Source organism: Phacochoerus africanus, chromosome 2, assembly GCF_016906955.1.
Source record: "Phacochoerus africanus isolate WHEZ1 chromosome 2, ROS_Pafr_v1, whole genome shotgun sequence".
NCBI lineage: Eukaryota > Metazoa > Chordata > Mammalia > Artiodactyla > Suidae > Phacochoerus > Phacochoerus africanus.
In genome coordinates this window covers 237,823,291-237,841,410 of record NC_062545.1, presented here as the reverse complement: position 1 = coordinate 237,841,410, position 18,120 = coordinate 237,823,291, and the positions used below count along the sequence as shown (strand labels likewise).

General features: G+C 41.8%; 1 long non-coding RNA gene across 1 annotated transcript; it reads left to right on the top strand.

The window, feature by feature from the left end:
* Positions 1-4,330: 4,330 nt before the first annotated feature.
* On the top strand, positions 4,331-12,437 carry LOC125120093 (uncharacterized). Its single transcript, XR_007133244.1, has 2 exons — positions 4,331-4,376; positions 12,390-12,437. It is a non-coding gene; the product is annotated as an uncharacterized LOC125120093 (long non-coding RNA).
* Positions 12,438-18,120: the final 5,683 nt, after the last annotated feature.

Genomic DNA, 18,120 nt, shown 5'->3' with positions numbered 1-18,120 from the left:
AAGTCATACCTTATTGTGGTTTTGATTGGCATTTCTCTGATAATTAGCAATGTTGAGCATTTTTCATGTGCCTACTGGCCATCTGTATGTCTTTGGAGTAATGTCTGTTTAGGTCTTCTGCCCATATTACAATTAGGTTGTTTTGTTGTTGTTGAATTGTATGAGTTGTTTGTATATTTTGGAGATTAAGCCATTGTTGGCTATATCATTTGTGGTATTTTCTCCCATTCTGTATGTTATCTTTTATTTTGCTTATGGTTTCCTTTGCTGTGCAAAAGCTTGTAAGTTTGTTTGGGCCTTGTTTGTTTATTTTTGTTGTATTTCTATTGCCTTGGGAGACTGACCTAAGAAAACATTTGTAAGGTTTATGTCAGAGAATGTTTTGCCCATTCTCTCTTCTAGGAGTTTTATGGTGTCTTGTCTTACGTTTTGAGGTTTTTTGTTTGTTTGTTTTTTGTGGGTTTTTTTCTTTTTTTTTGTATGCATGGTATGAGGATGTGATCTAATTTCATTGATTTACATAAAACTGTCCAAAGATACCACCAAAAAGGGAAATTATAAGCCAATATCTTTGATGCATATACATGCAAAAGTTCCCAACAAAACTTTAGCAAACTGAATTAACACATAACAAATATCATACACCATGACCAAGAGAGATTCATCCCAAATTCACAAGGATGGTTCAACATATGCAAATCAATCATGTTAACAAAAAATTCACAAACCACATGATCATCTCAAAGATGCAGAAAAAGTATTTGACAAAATTCAACATCCATTCATGATAAAACTCTTACCATAGTGGGTATAGAGGGACTATATCTGAACATAATAAAAGTCATTTATGACAGACTCACAGCCTATATAATATTCAATGGAGAAATGCTGAAAGCCTTCCTGCTGAAATCTGGAACAAGGATGCCTATTCTCATCATTTCTATTCAATGTATTGAATAGTTGTAGCTACAGCAATCAGGAAATAAAAGGAAGAAAGGGAAATAAAGAAAAGGAAATAAAAGGTATCCAAACTGGAAGGGAAGAAATAAAATTGTCACTATATGCAGATGACTTGATACTGTATATAGAAAACCCTAAGGACTCTGCTCAGAAACTACTCAATCTGATAAATGAATTTAGTAAAGTAGTAGGATATAAGATTAACATTCAGAAATCAGTTGCATTTTTCTATACTAACATTCAGAAAATGAATGTAAAAAAACAATACCTTTTAAAAATCATACCCCCCCAAAATTGCAGAGGAATAGACTTGACTAAGGAAGTGAAAGACTTAAACACTGAGAACTATAAAACGTTAATAAAGAAAATTAAATAGGATTCAAAAAAATGGAAATATATACCATGCACTTGGATTGGAAGAATTAATTTTGTTAAAATGGCCATACTACCCAAAGCAATCTATAGATTTAATGTGATCTCTATCAAATTACCCATGACATTTTTCACAGAACTAGAACAAATAATACAAAAATTTATGTGGAACCATAAAAGACCCAGAATTCCCAAAGCAATCCTGAGGAAAAAAAACAAGGCAGGAGGCATAACTCTCCCAGACTTCAGATGATACTACAAAGCTACAGAAATCAAAACAGTGTGGATTGGTTCAAAAACAGACATATGGATCAATGAAACAGAATAGAGAGCCCAGAAATAAACTCAGATACCTACAGTCAGTTAATGTTCAACAAAGGAGGCAAGAATATAAAATAGGAAAAAGACAGTCTCTTCAGCATGTGTTGCTGATAAGTTGAGCTTTAATAGGAAATTAAGAAGACAATACTGGGAGTTCCTGTCATGGCTCAGTGGTTAACGAATCCAACTAGGAACCATGAGGTTGCAGGTTCGATCCCTGGCCTTACTCTGTGGTTTAAGGATCCAACGTTGCTGTGAGCTGTGGTGTAGGTTGCGGATGTGGCTCTGGCAAAGGCCAGTGGCTACAGCTCTGATTAGACCTCTAGCCTGGGAAGCTCCATATGCCGTGGGTGTGGCCATAAAAAGACAAAAAAAAAAAAAAAAGACCATACTGAATACTTATTCTGTGCTAGTTAATTTACATTAATGTCAGGATAATTTACCAAGCTATTAATTGCTGTCTCCTACTCGTTGCCATATCCCAGTGGTATAAAAATGCAGCTTTGCTCTCTCCTCTTCCAGGGATTCTAGATTTCTTGTCTCATGGAACAGGTAAAGATTTTGTGCTTTCTAGTCCCAAATTAAACTTGCAATACACCTGTTCCCTGGCCTTATCTGAGGTCTTGTGTGGGAGAAAAATTTAATTCAGCTGAGTGCTCTTAAGAAGGAAAAGATGGAGGAGGTGCTGGGTTGAAAGAGGAGTTGCCCAAGGATAACAGTGGGCCAGGGACTTGAGAGGAGATGTTGCAACAGGTTCTGCATGAAAGAAATCCACCAGGAGGCAGCAGGACTTCTGATGGGGAGGGCTGATTTAAGGGATAGGGCACTAAACATCTAGTACATAGTCTTGGGAACTGCAGAAGATGGTGCTGATATACATACTTGTCAGAGATGCTGTGGGGCCACCTGCCTTTGAATGGATCATATGGGTTTAGACAACGCACATCCCAGTGGCAACCGTGACAGATTAAGACCTGAGTTTTTTTTTCTGTCTGAAGTGGTTTTATTTATTTATGTTTTTTGGTCATTGTATATTGTACTAAACAGGGAAAAGACATATTTGATGTCTTCTTACCCCAATAAATGAGAATTTTGAACCAGGCTTAATGTAATTTAGAAAAATTAAGTAATGTTATATTTCTCATGCCTCAGGGTTATGGGACAAATTTAATGTTTACTATCTCATTTAAAATTTACAACTCTCAGAGTTCCTGTTGTGGCTCAGTGGATTAGGAACCTGACTAGTATCCATAAAAATGCAGGGTCAATCCCTGGCCCCCATCAGTGGATTAAGGATCTGGCATTGCTGTGGCTATGGCATAGGCTAGCAGCTGCAGCTCTGATTCGACTTCTAGCCTGGAAACTTCCCTATGCTGAGGATGCGGCCCTAAGAAGCTAATAAAATAAAATTTACAACTCTCCAAAGTAGATTTTTAAATTTTGTTTTGTTTGTCTTTTTAGGGCTGCGTCTGTGGCATATGGAAGTTTCCAGGCTAGGGGTCCAATCAGACCTGTAGCTGCCTGCTTACACCACAACCACAGCAACATGAGATCCCAGCTACATCTGCAGCATACACCACAGCTCAGGGCAACGCTGGGTCCTTTAACCCATTAGGTGAGGTCAGGGATTGAACCCAAGTCCTTATGAACGCTAGACAGGTTTGCTACTGTTGAGCCACAATGGGAACTCCTGAAGCAGGTATTGTTATATTCTTTCAGTGCAAACTGAAAGACCTGTAACTTCTCAGAGGAACCAGAAGCCATCCTATGGGAATCTCTCATCATCCAAAAGCCATTGCCACAGATCTTCTTCCTTCCTGCTACAGTGAAATGCATTTCTCTGTGAGGCCTTCTTTGACCCTCCCAAGCTAGGACAGGTGCCTTTATCCTCCCCTCCCCCACCGGTACTTTCCACACTAAATTGTAACTTTTTTTTTTTTTTTTTCTTTTTAGGGCTGCACCCGCGGCATATGGAGGTTCCCAGGCTAGGGGTCAAATCAGAGCTGTAGCCACCCGCCTACACCACAGCCATAGCAACGGCCAGATCCGAGCCGCGTCTTCTACCTGCACCACAGTTTACTGCAAGGCCGGATCCTTAACCCACTGAGCGAGGCCAGGGATGAACCTGCGTCTTCATGCATCCTAGTCAGATTCGTTTCCGCTGCGCCACTATGGGAATCCTAGATTGTAACTTGTTTAATCATCTGAGATCAGGGACCTTGTCTATCCAGTTTACTGCTTTTTTTTTTTGTCTTTTTTTTGCTATTTCTTGGGCCGCTCCCGCGGCATATGGAGGTTCCCAGGCTAGGGGTCCAATCGGAGCTGCAGCCACCGGCCTACGCCAGAGCCACAGCAACGCGGGATCCGAGCCGCGTCTGCAACCTACACCACAGGTCACGGCAACGCCGGATTGTTAACCCACTGAGCAAGGGCAGGGACCGAACCCGCAACCTCATGGTTCCCAGTCGGATTCGTTAACCACTGCGCCACTACGGGAACTCCCCAGTTTACTGCTTTAACCCCAGCATCTGGCGCTTAATATTTGGTTTGAACTCAGTACCCTCAGTGTGAGCGAATGAATGGGCAAGATTTCTGGGAGAGGGCTTGCTCCGGGGCGGGGCGGGGCCTGGTCCGAGGCGCAGGGGGCGGGGCGGGGGCGGCCTCCGGGCGGTCTCCTCAGGCTTCCCCGGACACCGCCTGGAGGCAACACCTCTGGACCAGAAGTAAGCATTCTTGAGCCCAGGGCTCACAGCCAAGATTCGGGCGAGGCGTTCCGGACGCCCCTGAATCGTCTGGCTGCTGGACTCCCTCAAACTGCGGGGCCTCTGGGTGGGGCAGCTGCTCCCAGGACCCGCCGCGGAGCCCGCCAGGGTGGACGCGCAGCCACGGCTGAGGCCTCCTAAACTGCCCCACTGGCCAGTTGTCCTTCTCTCTTCCTCAATCCGCCCCCCTCCCCCGCCTCACCTCTCCCTCTCCCTGCCCCCTTTCCTTTTCTCCCCCCTTCCCACCTGCTCCAGAGGGATGCGGAGCTAAGGGCCCGGCCAGCAACCCAGCTCCAGTTGCCGCACGGGCTGGGCGGGGTCCTTTCCGTTGCCCCTGAGAGCTCAGTGTCCTGAAAATGTCAGAACTGGTCAGGACAGTGAGACCTGACGGGACCTCCCCTCCAGGAGGGGCCAGCGTCCGGAGAGCGCGGCTCACGGTCTTTCCCGAATTGTTTCAAGGAGTCGGGTGAAGGAGCCGTGGGCGGGAGCCAGGCACAGGCCATGGCCAGAGGTGGGGCAGAGGCCCACTGAGGTGAGGCCTGGAGCAGACAGTAAGGCCGCAGGCTTCCAGAGGGGAGGAAAATCCGAGGCAGCTGCCTTTAAATCTCAGGTGTTGGTACTTTTTTGCTGGGTGTGTGTGTGTGTGTGTGTGTGTGTGTGTGTGTGTGTGTGTGTGTATTACTATGTGTCAAGTCCTGTGTTTGATAGGAACCCAGTAGAGGTCAGAGGAAGCGTTGCTCCCCACCCCCATCCGTTATAGGCTGTGTTATTCTCTGAAGTAGATTTCCTAAGGAGTGAATTAGCCACTCACGTGGTTACTTATTTCAGCACTGAATTCTGTGAGCTTCAGCCTCATAAATTCTAGTTGCTTACTAAATATCCCCCAGCTCCATCTCCCACAGGTACCCAGACCTAACATCTTTAAAACTTAGGTCGTTATTTTCTTCTGCTTCAACCTGCTCTTCCTGTTGTATTCCCCAAAGCAATTAGCGTCACCTAGTCACCTAGGCCAGAAACATAGAAACTGTTGTATACTGCTTCCTCTTCATCCTTCCTATTAGTCATTAGTCACCAATTTTTGCTAATTATATTTTCTATTTCTCAAATCTCTCTTTTCCCCTTCCTTACTGTCACCATCATAGTTCAGGCCCTCATCCTTTCTCCCATAAACTGCGTGGTAGCCTCCTAGCTGATCTCATTCCTCCAGATTTGTCCATCTTAAATCCTTTCCATTCACTACTCTAGCTGAAAATGTGGCCTCTGTACACCCGCACCAGTCAAGTCTCAGGGACAGGTTTTGAGGAAGAGAAAGAACAGCTTTATTGTTTTGCCAGGCAAAGGAGAACACAGCAGGTTAGTGCCTCAAAACTATGTCCTGACTTGAGAGGGGATGGCAAGGGGTTTTACTCAGAAGGCAGGATTATTGATTAAGATGTCTATATTATTCTTCATCCATAGATCATTTCAGAGTCGTCAAGGCTGGCGTCAGTGGGTCCGATGATGGTTTCTGGTTGTCTTTGGGAAGGTAGAGAAGATAGAGAAGGTCTGTCATTCCTGATCTTCTCTCTGGAATGAAGATTGCTTACAGGGAAGGGGTGTTAGGGAGTGTTACAATTACAAAAGAAAACACTAGGCGCAATATAACTCTAGCTGGAAGGTAACCATTAGTAAAAGAAGGCAGTTAATCAAGGAAGAGATCATTTGTGAAAAGCCAGATCCTAGGTGCAATATAACTCTAACTAGAAAGTAAACATTAGGAATAAGTTAGTGGGCCAAGGGAGGACATACCATAAGGATGACTGTTTTAACTAGTTTTTAGCTGTAACAATATTTCCTGTTTATTAACCCTTGAGTCAGCCTTTTGAGACTGATGGGAGGCTTGGGAGGCTAAGGGAAAGGCCTTTTACTTCAAAACACAAAGATTTAGGGTCTGGTACACAGTTTCACTACTGCCAAAGTGATCCAGCTAAAACAAAATGCTCATACTACTCCCCTTCTTAAAATCCTTCAGTGCGGCCATCTTTATGCATGGTATAGAGAAACCTCCACATGCAGGCCTTTCTCTTCTTTTTTGCCCTTTTATTTTTTAATTTTTTTTTATTTTTTAGGGTGGCACCGACAGCATATGGAAGTTCCCAGGCTAGGAGTCCAATTGGAGCTGCAGCCGCTGGCCTACACCACAGCCACAACAATGCAGGATCTGAGTCACGTCTGCGATTTGCACCACAGTTCACGGCAATGCCAGATCCTTAACCCACTGAGCGAGGCCAGGGATGAACCTGCATCCTCATGGATCCTAGTCGGGTTTGTTAACCGCTGAGCCACGAAGGGAACTCCCCCTTTCTCTTCTTCTTTTTTTTTTTTTTGTCTTTTGCCATTTCTTGGGCCGCTCCTGTGGCATATGGAGGTTCCTGGGCTAGGGGTCGAATCGGAGCTGTAGCTGCCAGCCTACACCAGAGCCACAGCAACGCAGGATCCGAGCAGCGTCTGCAACCTACACCACAGCTCACGGCAACGCCGGAACCTTGACCCACTGAGCAAGGGCAGGGATCGAACCCGCAACCTCATGGTTCCCAGTCGGATTCGTTAACCACTGCGCCACGATGGGAACTCCCCCATTTCTCTTCTTTATTAACTTCTCTTGCCATTACCTGCTGACATTTGTTATTCTAGTAATAGAAGAATGGTTGTAGTTTCCCCTGAGCCCCCTTCCCCCCATGCTATTCATTGCTTCCGTATCTTTGCTCATCATGATTTTGATTTCTCTGTCTGAAATGCCCTCACCACTTTTTCCCACCTGGCTGATTCCTTTCTTCTTCTTCTTCTTTTTTAAGGTGTGTACATTTTACAAAAAATTATAGTTGATTAGGTTGTGCCAGTTTCTGCTGTACAGCAAAGTGACTTGGTTATACATATATACATCCTTTTTTAGTATTATTTTCCATCACAGTCTATCCCAGGAGATTGGATATAGTTCCCTGTGCTGTGCAATAGGACCTTGTTGTTTATCCATTCTAAATGTAATAGTTTGCATCTACTAATCCCAAACTCCCAGCCTCCCACCACCACCCCTTCCTCTTCCACCTGGCTAATTCTTATTTGTCCTTGTATCGCAATTCAGGCATCATCTTCTCAGGAAATCTACCCTGAAGGTCCAGGTTGGGCTAAATATCCCTTCTTTCTGCTCTACATAGTCACTATTTCTGTCTTTTCTGTTAAAACATATTTTTAAAACACTTTAAATCTATTTACTTTGTGTATAATGACTTTCTTATAATTTCAGTATCAGCAGTCTGAGCATGTCTTATTTTCCTGTTTGTAGTCTCTCCAGGCTCTTGCTTATGGAGGTCTGTTTTCTTAAACGTTTGATATATTTTTACCAGGAGCTCATATTTGGTTAAACTTTAGCTTTGTGAAAATCCTGGAGGGCCCAGGGTTAGATGATTTGTCTTGGTTTCTCCTGGATACTAGGAGACTCTACCAACCTGGAATGATTTCTGTTTATTTGTTGGATTGAGATTTCTCAAATAGTGAGTGTGGTATAAATTCATGTCCTGGGTGGATCTTTGTAAGACTAGGGCTATGATTATAAATTACTAGGGGAAATTATTAGTATTAATGTCACATAGTCTTTCCACTCAGCTTTGCTAATTTTGTCTGTTTCTCAGATCTGTCTCTTCTCCCCATTCTTAGTGTCGTCACAAACAGATTGGTTTTTTTTGCTGATTCTTATTTCCAGAATTCAGGTTTTCTTGTTCATGTGTTCAAGATATAGCCCTTTTGGTTGCCTGGCTTTGTGTGCAGTTCTTAGATTCAATTCCCCTACTTTGTCAGTTCTAAATATTATTCCTCAGTGGGGCCTATAACTGGCAAAGCTGATTTATCTGGGTTGGACATATTTTTAGGACAGCCCAGCTGTCTGTGTTGGCTTTCCATCTAATTTTGGCTCTAGAATTTCTTTCTTCTTCCTTTCTTCCCTCTCTCTTTCCCTCCCTCCCTGTCTCCTTTGTCCTTCCTTCCTTCACTCCCTCTTTCTTTTCCTTTCCCTTTTCTTTTCCTTTCTTTTTTTTTAAATGGAGAGTCCCCAGCTAGGGGTTGAATTCTTTCCTTTCCTTTCTCTCATTATTCAGAGCTTCCCTTAACTTTGTTTATTAAGAGCTCCACAATGCATTTGTGAAGTTCTCTGGTGGCCTAATGGTTAAGGATCTGGTGTTGTCACTGTTGTGGCATGGGCTTGATCCGTGGCCCAAGAGCTTTTGCATGCAGTGGGCACAGCCAGAAAAAAGAAAATTTGATTTAGATTTTTCTGGGGGAAGGCACTGCATCCAAGGCATGCAGAAGCCTTATTTGTAGATTTTTACCATGGAACCTCTGTCAAATACTTGTTTGCTTTTCTCTTGGTTATTTTTTATATTAATTAAAAAAAAATAATAGGAAGTTCCCATTGTGGCTCAGCAGGTTACAAACCCAACTAGTATTCATGAGGATTTGGGGTCACATCTGTGACCTACACCACAGCTCATGGCAACTCCAGATCCTTAACGCACTGAGCAAGGCCAGGGATTGAACCTATATCCTCATGGATACTAGTCAGGTTCACAACCTTCTGAGCCACAATGGGAACTCCCTATAAGTTTGTTTTCTATCAAACAGTTGATTTTAAATGTGTGGAAGGACATGATCTGTTTTTCATCGATATTTAAAAGTATATAGAAACCTCAAATTTCTTAGTCTCTTAGTATTGTCCATTTTACTATCTGAAAAAATTTTTTTCCTTTTTGCTTTTTAGGGCTGCACCCATGGCATATGGAGGTTCCCAGGCTTGGGGTCTAATTGGAGTTACAGCTGCCGGCCTGTGCCACAGCCACAGCAATGACAGATCCGAGCTGCATCTATGACCTACACCACAGCTCACAGCAATGTTGTATCCTTAACCCACTGAGTGAGGCCAGGGATCGAACACGAAACCTCATGGTTCCTAGTCAGATTCGTTTCCGCTGCACCACAACGGGAACTCTATAGAAACCTCAAGTTTTTAATAGCATATACAGTTGTCCTTTATATGAAAAAAATTCTTTTTATGGCATGTTATAGTTACTATGCCATTATTGCGCACATAATATTGTGTATATTACTGTGCACTGAAATTGCCTTTTCAAAAAATTTTTTAGATTTTTATTTATTTATTTTTAGGGCTGCTCCCATAGCATATGGAGGTTCCCAGGCTAGGGGTCGAATTGGAGCTACAGCTGGTGGTCTACGCCACAGCCACAGCAACACGTGATCTGAGCTGTATCTGCGACCTACACCACAGCTCATGGCAACTCCAGATTCTTAACCCACTGAGCGAGGCCAGGGATCAAACCCAAATCCTTATCGGTCCTAGTGGGGTTCATTAACTGCTGAGCCACAAAGGGAACTCCTGAAATTGCCTTTGACAAATGATTTCCTTTTTGTTGTGTGGAGGAAATTCACTTAAATGAATTTCCATAGTTGACTATACAGTGAGACCCAATGTTCCAGCACCAATGCTGCATAAGTCTGTTATGAAAAAGTGATAAACGCCAAAAGAATGCTTTACAGCAGAGAAAAATGAAAAAGCTATTGCTTGTGTAAAAAATTTTCAGATAGTGGGTTCCCTTCATGACTCAGTTGTTAACCAACCCAAATAGGATCCATTAGGATGTGGGTTTGATCCCTGGCCTCGATCAGTGGATTAAGGATCTGGTGTTGCCCTGAGACAACATGGCTCAGGTCCCACATTACTGTGGCTGTGGGGTAGGCCAGGGGCCATAGCTCTGATTTGACCCCTCACCTGGAATCTTCCATAAACCGCAAGTGTGGCCCTAAAAAACAAAAAACAAAAGAAAAAAAATTTCAGATAGTGAAATAAGACAATACTGAGACATTTGAGCAAATATTAAGAGATATTAAGAGCAAATTTGACAAGAAGTTTCTTTTTAACAGTCATTTTAACATGTAATAAATATGAGAAAATTACTACTAAGACATCTTTCATCCCTTTTTGGTACTGTCTTCAAAATCCAGTATGTATGTTACACTTAGAGCACATCTCAGTTTAGACTGGCCACATTTCAAAGTCCTTTAGCCGTATGTGGTTAGTGGCTACCATATGTGACAACACAAGATTAAATTATGAAGACAGTTCAGGATACCTGCAGGAATACAAAGTCTTTCAGCACACAGTTATCAGTCACCTTAGCTTCTCAGGTATCTCTGGATCAAGTGTTTCCTTTGTGATTGAGCTGATTTGGAGAACAGTGTTGAGATGCTAGTGTCTAAGCTCTATATTTCAGGAGACAAAATACTCTTGAATGGAACATTCATGCACTTGTGGAAGTAAGATTATTTACCCTTTTTAAAAAATTAATGAATTTTACTACATTTATTTTTGTACAACAATCATCACAACCAAATTTTATAGAATTTCCATCCCAAACCCGCAGTGCATTCACCAACCCCTCAAACTGTCTCTTTTGGAAAGCATAAGTTTTCCAAAGTCTGTGAGTCAGTATTTGTTCTGCAAAGGAGTTCATTGTGTCCTTTTTTTTAGATTCCACATGTAAGTAATAGCATTTGATGTTGGCGTCTCATTGTCTGACTGACTGCTATTATTAGCATGATAATTTCTAGGTCCATCCATGTTGCTCAAATGCTGTTATTTTGTTCCTTTTAATGGCTGAGTAATATTGCATTTGTGTATATATACCACATCTTCTTGATCCACTCCTCTGTCGATGGATATTTGCGTTGTTTCCATGTCTTGGCTATTGTATAGAGTGCTGCAATGAACATGGGAGTACATGTGTCTTTTTGGGTCATGATTTTTTCTGGATAGATGTCCAGGAGTGGGATGACTGGATCAAATGGTAGTTCTGTTTTTAGTTTTCTGAGAAATCCCCATAGTGTTTTCCACAGTGGTTGCACCAATTGACATTCCCATCAACAGTGTACTAGGGTTCCTTTTTCTCCACACCCTCTCCAGCACTTATTGTTTGTAGACTTTTTGATGATGGCCATTCTGGCCGGTGTAAGGTGGTACCTCATAGTGGTGTTGATTTGCATCTCTCTAATAATGAGTGATGTTGAACATGTTTTCATGTGTTTTTTGGGCATCTGTATGTCTTCTTTGGAGAATGGTCTGTTTAGATCTTCTGCCCATTTTTTGATGGGGTTGTTTGTTTTTTTAGTATGGTGCTGCAGAAGGTGTTTATAAATTTTGGAGATTAATCCCTTGTCAGTCGCTTTATTTGCAAGGATTTTCTCCCATTCTGTGAGTTGTCTTTTCATTTTGTTTAGGGTTTCCTTTGCTGTGCAGAAACTTTTAAGTTTAATTAAGTCCCATGTGTTTATTTTTGCTTTTATTGTCATTACTCTAAGAGATGGATCTGAGAAGATGTTGCTGTTGCTTATGTCAGCGAGTCTTTGGCCTATGCTTTCCTCTAAGAGTTTTATAGTATCTGGTCTTGTATTTAGGTCCTTAATCCATTTTGAGTTTGTTTTTGTATATGGTGTTAGGAAGTGTTCTACTTTCATTCTTTTACATGTGGCTGTCCAGTTTTCTTTTCTCCATTGTATGTTCTTGCCTCCTTTGTCATAGATTAGTTGACTGAGGTGCATGAGTTTAATTCTGGGCTTTGTATCCTGTTCTACTATCTGTATTTATGTCTTTTGCCAGAACCATGCGGTTTTGATGAATTTACCCTTTTCAAGTGAGGACTACTAAAAATCCGTTGAGGATAACATATGGAAAAACTTTTTCTTAGATGTTTCAGAGAAGAAAAAATAGAAAGTACTTTAATCATTTAAAAATGATTTCTGGGTAAGAATCCAGAATTTCATTAATTCAATATAGAAAATCATATTATTCCTATATACAAAATGTGTGCAATTGCCTAGAGAAAGGAGAATAAGAATTGAGTCCAAGCCTCTCATTTGCTTCTTGCTTTTCAGCATCAATACAGAGTGAAGAAGAAGAGCAAAGAGGGAGCATTTAGTAGGTAAGGTTCTGTCTACTTAGTCCAGAGCTCTCAAGGGTTAACCTGAATCTCTCCTTTCCATGAGATCCAGGTCCACATCTGCAGTCCCTAAGGATGTCATCTGCTAGAGCTCAACCCTCTTAGAGAACAAAGCTCTAAGCAGGGAGAGCCATAGGAAGGCATCAGAACCAAGAATACTTCTCCAGTTCCCTGCTTGGTCCACCCCTAGAAATGAAAGAATGGTAGAGCTGGCCAGTGGGTCTTGCCCACCAGGTGGCAGTGTGGGACACAGCGAAAAGGAGATCTGGAGGCAGACCTTTTGGGTCCAAATTTGGGACAAATCATTTAACTTTCTTTAAGACTTAGATCCCTCCTTGAGATACTCTTGACTTTCATCTCTCACAGCCTGGTTGTGAGGATCAGATGGGATAAAGTATAAAATGCTGTTCCATGCTTGAGCCTACTTATTGTTGTCACTGACTTTGACCTGTGTGCTTGGAGCTCTCAAGAGTTCAGCCTCCCAACAGCCTCCCCTAGAGGGCAGTTTTACTGAGCCTCCGTAAGATCCTTTGTGCTTACCTTTATCGCATGTGACCCAGTCTCCTGATTTCCTAGGAGAGTTTGCCAGAAAGGAGCTCATGTGAGGGGTTTCCCTGCTGTGGTGCAGAGGGTTAAGAATCTGACTGCAGTTGCCTTGGTTGCTGGAGAGGTGCAGGTTTGATCACTGATCCAGTACATCGGGTTAGAGAATCTGGTGTTGCCGCAGCTGTGCCTTGGGTTGTGGCTGTGGCTTGGACTCGGTCCCTGGCCCGGGGAACTTAAACATATGCTGCACGTGCAGCCATAAAATTGAAGAACAAAACAAAACAAAAACAAGAGCAGAAAAAGAACTTGTGTGATATGGGACATGCTTGCTCTTTGGAAAAGCAGGTATTGATGAATCTCTTCTCCTTCCTTCTTTTCCCTCTTTTCCTAGCATGGCCCCCAGTGCAGCTGAGCTTTGTATGGGAAGGTAATCTTATAGGGAAGGGAATGTGAAAGAAACCTCTACTTGAGGAATAAAAGAAGCATCTTGAAGTCAATGTTGTGGGGAATGTGACTCCTGCCAGGCCTGCCGGGCCCTCCTCTCCCTCTTCTCTTGGCTACAGCTTGTTTGTCCTGTCTGTTGCAGCATATAGAATTTCCCAGGCTAGTGGTTGAATTGGAGCTATAGCTGCTGGTCTACACCACAGCCACAGCAACTTGGGATCCGACCCTTGTCTGCGACCCACACTGCAGCTCATGGCAGCGCTGGATCCTTAAGTGAGGTCAAGAATTGAACCTGCATCCTCTTGGATACTAGTTGGGAGTTCATAACCCGCTGAGCCACAACAGGAACTCCTGGGCAACATTCTTGATGAGGGTAGTTTGTGGCAAAATTGCTGCTGAGAGGATTATGACAGAGTGACTGTAGAAGCTGATCTTTTGATGTTTGGGAGATTAGAGGTACTGCTCTTTCCTTTGTGTCCTTTTGGCCTCCACAGGTTGTCTGCTTGAGTTCCACCCCCCCCCACCCCCACCCCACCCCCCCGCCGGCCTCCCCACTCTCACCAAACCCTCTAGAAAGTCAATTAAGAGTCCTTTTCTGTGAGCCTTCTAATACTGTCCTATATATTACTCTGTCAGCCTGAGGACCTACAGAGACCATATTCCTACATGGTATCCATCTTAGCTTTTTTCATTGTCTCCCTTCCTTTAATTTTACCCAAACATCATTCTTTTTATTCACATCACTGGCCTTCTTTCTGCCGTTAAAAGTCACTCTGCCCTTTGCCCCCATATTTTTACTTACTTATTTTTTTCATCCATTGATAGCTTTATCTTCTCCATCTGTGGAGCTCTCTTTGCCACTGGGCACTCTCCTTGCCTTTTTATTCATGTCACCTTTGTTTCATTTTTGTTCCAGGATCTCTGATACTAGACCCTGCCTCCACATAAACTCTCAAGACTGGGTCTCTTTTTATAACCAGTCTTTTATTACTCTCACCACCAGGTGCCTTTTGTCATCAGCCCTTGTGCCACCAAATCCTACTTTCTTACTGAATTGTCTTCCACCTCTAACATTTACCTTTTCTCCTCTTCCTTCAGAGCACACTCAGATTCTTTTCTCCAGCTAGACTTTGTGTCTGGACCATTTCACCTCATCTGACTTCACCTTTTCTCTGGACCTGTTATACATGGGTCCCTCTCATTCATTTTTAAAAATAATTTCTAAAAATTGAGATATAATTCCCATACCATAGAATTCATCCATTTAAAGTGTACAATTCAGGAGTCCCCTGGTAGCTCAATAGGCTAAGGATCCAGTGTTGTTACTTCTGTAGCTTGTGTCTCTGCTGTGGTGTGAGTTCCATTCCTGGCCCCACAACTTTTGCATGCCGTGGTTGTGGCAAAAAAAAAAAAAAAAAAAAAAGGAATAAGGTGTACAATTCATAGTTTTTAGGATATTCTCAAAGTTGTACAATCATCACTACTGTCTAATTCCAAAACATTTTCATCCTTAGCAAGAGGTGTGCCAATTAGCACATTCTTCCCTTCCCCACCCCTAGAAACCACTAATTTAATTTCTGTCTCTATAGAGCTACTTGTTTTGGATATCTCATATAAATAGAATGTATAATGTAATTGAATTTTTGTGTCTAGCTTCTTTCCCACAGCATACGATTTTGAAAGTTTATCCTTGCTGTAGCATGTACCAATACTTCGTTCCTTTTTTATGGCTAAATAATATTCCATTGAATGGATATACCACATTTGTTTTTCCATTTGTCATTTGGAGGACATCTGAGTTGTTTCTTTGTTTTGGTTATTATGAATAATGTTGTTACGAACGTTTGTAAGTTTTTTTTCTTTTGCTTTTTAGGGCCATACCTGCAGCATATGAAGGTTCCCAGGCTAGGGGTCAAATTAGAGCTGCAGCTGCTGGCAACACAAGATCTGAGCTGTGTTTTCCACCTATACCACAGCTCATAGCAATGCCAGATCCTTAACCCACTAAGTGAGGCCAAGGATTGAACCCATATCCTCATGGATACTAATTGGTTTCATTACTGCTGAGCCACAGTGTGAACTCTGAACATTTGTAAGTTTTTATGGGAATATATATTTTCATTTCTTTTGGGTATATACCTTGGAATGAGATTGTTGGGTTATACAATAATTCTGTTTGACTTTTTGAGGAACTACAACACTTTTTTCTGAGTTATTGTTCCATTTTATATATCCCAGGAATGTACAAGGGTCCCCTAATGACAAGTGATGTTGACATTTTCTTATGTGATGGCCATTTAAATATCTTATACTTTGATAAATTTCTATTTAAATCTTTTGCCTATTTTAAAATTGGGTAGATTGTCTTTTGTTGTTGTTGTTGAGATATAAGTATTTTATGTATTCTGTGTACTAAACTCTTATAAGTAGATACTTTCTCCAATTCTATAAGTTATCTTTTCACTCTCTCTCTCTTTTTTTTTGTCTTTTTGTCTTTTTTTTAGGGCTGCATCCACAGCATATGGAGGTTCTTAGGCTAGGGGTCTAATCAGAGCTGTTGCTACCAGCCTACACCACAGTCCACAGCAACACTGGATCCCTAACCCACTGAGCTAAGCCAGGGTTCGAACCTGCAACCTCATGGTTCCTAGTCAGATTCGTTTCTGCTGTGCCATGATGGGAACTCCTCACTCCCTTGATAAAAGTTATCTTCACTCTCTTTTGTGCTTCAAAACTTTTGAAGCACGAAAGTTTTTAATTTTGATTAAGTTAAATTTTTGTCTTTTCTTTGGTTGCTTACACATTTGGTGTCATAGCTAAGAATCCATTCCCAAATTCAAGATCATGAAGATTTACTCCTGTGTTTATTTCTTTATTATTATTATTATTATTATTTGTCTTTCTCTCTTTTTAGGGCTGCATCTGCAGCATATGGAAGTTCTTAGGCTAGGGGTCTAATCGGCGCCATAGTTGCCAGCTCATGCCAGGGCCATAGCAATGGGATCCAAGCCACATCTATGACCTACACCACAGCTCACTGCAATGTGGGATCCTTAATTCACTGAGCAAGGCCAGTGATCAAACCTGCGTGCTCATAGATGCCAGTCAGGTTCGTTAACTGCTGAGCCATGATGGGAACTCCCTCCTGTGTTTATTTCTAAGAATTCTATGATTTTAATGCTTATATTTAGGTCTTTGGTCCATCTTGATGTCATTATTGTTTCTTTTTTAAATCACTTAATTTTTATTGAGATGTAATTGACACATAACATTTTATTAGTTTCAGATGTTCAAATCATTGTTTTTTTTGTGATAAAATACACATAAGAGTATTTCTCATTTTAACTATTTGTACATGTACAATTCAGATTCAGGCATTAGATGCATTCACAATGTTGTGTAATCATCACTACTATCTACTCCTAAAATTTTTCATCATCTGCAGCATAAACTCTGTAGCCATTAAATAATAACTCCCTCTCTTCCCCATCTCCAAACCCCAGCTCCTGGTAACCTCTGTTCTATTTTCTGTCCTTATGAATTTGCCTACTCTAGGTAACGCATATAAGTGGATTCATAGAATGTTTGTCTTTATGTGTCTAATTTATTTAACTTGGCATGATGTTTTAGACACTCATCAATGTTTTAGTGTATTTTCAAAATTTCATTTCTTTTTTTGGCTGACTTATATTCCATTGTATGTATATAATACATTTTTGTTTACCCATTTATCTGTTGATGGACACTCAGACTGTTTGCACCTTTTAGCTATTGTGAATAATGCTGCTATGAACATTGGTGTACAAATATGTGGTCAAGATCCTGCTTTCAATTCTTTTGGATGATATATCTTGGAGTAGAATTGCTGAGTCATTTGGCAGTTCTATTTTTAACTTTTTAATGAGCCACCAAACTGTTTTCCACAGTGGCTGCACTGTTTTGCATTCCCACCAGCAATGAACAATGTTCTGGTTTCTCCATATCCTTACAAAAACTTCTTCTTTTCTATTTTTTAAATTTTACTATAGCCATCCTACCAGCTGGAAATGGCATTTCATTCTGGATTTTTTCTCTCTTTTTTTTTTTTTGCCTTTTTAAGATCACATCTGCACCCTGTGGAAATTCCAAGGCTAGGGGTCGAATTGAAGCTGTAGTCCCCGGCTTATGCCACAGCCACATCAATGGCAGATCCAAGTCAAGTCTGAGACCTACACCAGAGCTCACAGCAATGCCAGATCCTTGACCTGCTGAGTGAGGCCAGGAATCAAACCTGAGTCCTCATGTTTACTAGTTGGGTTCCTTACTGCTGAGCCACAATGGGAACTCCCTTTCTGTTTTTTTTTTAAAAACTTTTTCTTTTAAATTTTATTATTTATTTATTTATTTATTTGTCTTTTTGTCTTTTTTGTTGTTGTAGTTGTTGTTGTTGTTGCTGTTGCTATTTCTTGGGCCGCTCCCGCAGCATATGGAGGTTCCCAGGCTAGGGGTCGAATCGGAGCTGTAGCCACCGGCCTACGCCAGAGCCACAGCAACGTGGGATCCGAGCCGCGTCTGCAACCTACACCACAGCTCACGGCAACGCCGGATCCTTAACCCATTGAGCAAGGGCAGGGACCGAACCCGCAACCTCATGGTTCCCAGTCGGATTCGTTAACCACTGCGCCACGACGGGAACT